We start from the raw sequence: 3,967 nt of genomic DNA on the forward strand, positions 1-3,967 counted from the left end.
GGTTTCACTCAGGCGAATGAAGGAATCAACGCCTCATGGCAGGCGTACGTATAGTGTTGGACTTGTATTAACACACGTATCGAGCACGTGTGGAATTAAAGCCCAGACAATCTCTAACCACCACGTATATCCCACGTGTTCACTTTCCCTTTACCCTAATCTTCTCCGTCTTCTTCTTTTCTTTTCTACCTCCTCTTTGTTTCTACCGCCCACAAACACAGCTTCTAAACCAACACATCACAGTAACGAGCAGTAAAAGAAAAGAAAAAAACGAGACACTTGATGAACCCGGGTTACAAAAGAGGTATGTTTTTTTTTTTCTTAATCTCTTTTGTTTTATCCATATTGTTGTATAATTTATTTAGGGTTTTATTTGTTAAAATTAGTTTATATAAAATTGGGTTTTAACGAACAAATATGAATATGAAATTGGTTAAATTTAATTGGGTATGTGTGTTTTATGTTTTTTTAGAGATTAATATGTATGTGAAAAAAACCATATTTGCTGCTTATGTAAATTTGGTTAAATTTTTTTTTAAAATAGTTATAGAAGATCTAATTTGTGGGCGGAATAGATTTATAATTTTTGGGTATTGTAAAAATCTGTGGTTATGTAGATTATGTGGGAAATAGTTCTCACCCTTCATCTGTTTCAATCAACCTATTTCAATTGAGAGCTTCCTTTTATTGCTTTTCTGCATGTTGTCTGTTGGTAATTAATTTTAGTGAATATGGTTATCAATAATTTTAGTTATGTAAATTATTGGATTAATTTTAAAATTATTGGATTAATTTTAAATTATTGTAGTTATGTAAATTATTGGATTAATTATTGCTTTTCTGCATGTTGTATGTGAATATGGTTACCAATAATTGAATTTGTATTGTTTTTTATTGAATTTTGAGGTGATTAATTTTAGTTAGGTAAATTGTAGTTATGTAAATTTTGGGAGTTACATATGTAGAAGAGCTAATTGCGTGAGTATGGAATTGATTTTTTAGTGATTTTTATGGAATCTTGAAGTGATTAAATTGGGTTGTGGAATCTTGTAATGATTTTCGAAATGCATCGGTGACGATTTAATTTGTGTTTGTGGAATTATAGAATTTGGAATTGATATGGTTTGTGTTAAGGATTTATAGTATTTGGAATATAAATGGTGATGGACTAATAAAAATATTCGTTAATGAGGGTTGGTCTTTTAATAATGTAACTGCATCTATATTGTGTGTGCACAGATGTTGAACAAATTCACGTAGCAACGCAGCACCGGTTAATATATTAAGAGGCAATAGTGACGAGTTTTCCCAAATTAGAGCTCAGCAACGCCGACGTGCAATGCGTAACAAAGATGCACATATTCGCTTGCGTGATGACTTGATCGAATATATATGGGCAGAATATGGGAATTAAAAATTGTCGTTTGTCATTTCCTTTCTATGTTAAATTTGGTAATCATCCTCAAGTTTTCCCAAATGATTTTGCTGTACGTTCTATTATCTCTTTGTATGTAAACATCCTCAAGTTTTAATTAAGGTCGTATGTTTCAAAAAAGTAGAAATTTAATTCAAATCAACGGAAGTAAATTTAAAATCCAAAAATTACATAATAATAATGCTAATTGTTCAGATAATAAGAAATTTAAAACATAATAATACTAATAATACTACTAATCACTAAATAGGAGAAATAATTAAGGTTTGAACTATTCCGCCTTTGTGTTAAGATTGGTTTCTTCTATTCCGAACTATCTCCGCCCTGCGAAGTTGGAAGTACTCTTGTTGTACAGGATCCATTTTTTGAAGATCCATCATAATGATGCGAAATTCGTCATCTTCAGCTTGCTTGGCTATTTTTGCCGCATGTTCAGCTTGTTTTGCTGCAAACTCTGCTGCTCTTTGTTCCATCTTGAATCTTGATTGTGCTTGGTAATGAGTATTGAAATTTTGTTGTTCTTTAATAATTATTCCCATCAATTCCTCTTGGTGACTGGATTTCTCTCTCCCTGTTTTCTTCAATCTTTTTGCTGCTTTTTTCCCCATCTTACGAAGATATGTGTTCTCTATGTCTCCCCCATCTGTGTCGTTACCGGTCTCTCCTTGAGTTGTTGTTTGCGGTCCTTCATCATCTTCCTCGTTATTCTCATAAGTGTCCAAATCATGCGTCGTATCGAATACAAAAGTCGATCGCCGATTATATTTTATATTTTCTAACACAATTGGGTAGCACTTTTCGTGCTTAAATTTTTTCCCATCGTTGCATTCCTTGAACCTGTTGTTAACTTCTTCAAGCTGTTAATGTTTTTAAAAACACTTAAGTACATGGGCGCTTATTAAATATTAGAAAACAATTGTTCGAAAAATCAAGAATGCTTACCTTCTTTTCAGGACCCCATCCAGTATGATATTCACCTTCAACTTCTGCCTCTTTTGCCGAAAATAACGCCACATCTTTACTTATTCCCTGATATCGTTTTTGCCATGAACTCCAAGACCTCTCTGGATTATTAGGTAATGAAGTTCAATATCATCCTTGATACGAGTCCACAACGTCGCCTCTGATTGATCAGCTCCAACACTAGAATCTTGAGATATAGATAAATGAATTTTACACATTGTTACATCTTCGATTGTCGTAAAATTTGGACCTCGTGCTACTCTTGGTGCCATTGTAAGCGAATCGGTGAAAATTTTCCAAATGATTTGAAAGCAGAAATAATATTTCTTCTTATTGGTGTGATAGATAGTTTGAAGTATTAGTTGTGGGAAAATGTCACAGGATCTCATGTGTATATATAGGTGTTTCTTCCGAAATTTTCAACGTTCCAAAATGTCTTCCAAACTTTCCAACGTTCCAAATTATCCAACGTTCCATTTTCTTCAACATTCGAATTACCAACGGTATAAAAAAATTTCAAAATCAATTTTGTCTAACGTTTTAATTTTTTTTTTTAAACTCAAGCTTGGGGCGGAGCTATGAAGTCCGCTCAACAACAGGCGTTAACTATATAAACGCCTGGCGTGGGGCGTTAACAATATCAACGCCGGGCTGGGGCGTTAACTATATATACGCCTGGAGTGGGGCGTTAACAATATCAACGCCGGGATGGAGCGTTAACTATATATACGCCTGGCGTGGGGCGTTAACAATATCAACGCCGGGCTGGGACGTTAACAATATCTTGTAGGTACCTGTTGATGAACAGCTGCATGACAGCGGAATAACAACGATTGATGATGTGTCACTATGTGTAGGAGTGATAATTTCTACATTATCCACCTTACCGAATGATGAAATTAAATTTTCCTTATGGATTTTTGAAGTATATTTTCTTATTATCATCACACCATCCAGCATTTTCTAAGGAATAAAAAAAACGTATTTTACTAAACATTAAATTGGGGATTGAACAACGAGATCCCTCTTCTCAAGTTATACCCTCTAAATACAACTCAACTTAAGAGATTCAATTTCACTGAAATCACACTTTCTTTCATCTTAATTAATAATTTTTTCATTCATTCAAATCTCAAAAGCAATCAGTGAATCTGATTGAGATTTTGATCCGCAGCAAAGTTTGTCCAAAGCCACTTCCAAAGTATCTTGAACTACATATGTAGGTTTAATATGGGGGAGAGACTGGAAAAGGGAGACCATACATCTAAATTAGGAAGAACAAGAGATATTAAAGTCAAGAAGCTAATTAAGAAGATATAAAATCCATATATACTTTGTGTTGATCATGTATCTGTTTTTATGAAGAGGGCAGAACATCTAAAAGGAGAAGCAAATTGCTATGTTATGCTTCATATCCACATCACTGCACTGCCACATCATCAAACGCTGTTATTCAGCGGTCATGCAGCGGGTCACGTAGCACTATTGTATATTGTTCGCGCGTACAAAAAGTTAAAATTTCAACCATCATTTATTCGGCGTTTACGCAAAAAGTTGTATTTAGACTCA

Source organism: Papaver somniferum, unplaced genomic scaffold (assembly GCF_003573695.1).
Source record: "Papaver somniferum cultivar HN1 unplaced genomic scaffold, ASM357369v1 unplaced-scaffold_139, whole genome shotgun sequence".
NCBI classification, from domain to species: domain Eukaryota; kingdom Viridiplantae; phylum Streptophyta; class Magnoliopsida; order Ranunculales; family Papaveraceae; genus Papaver; species Papaver somniferum.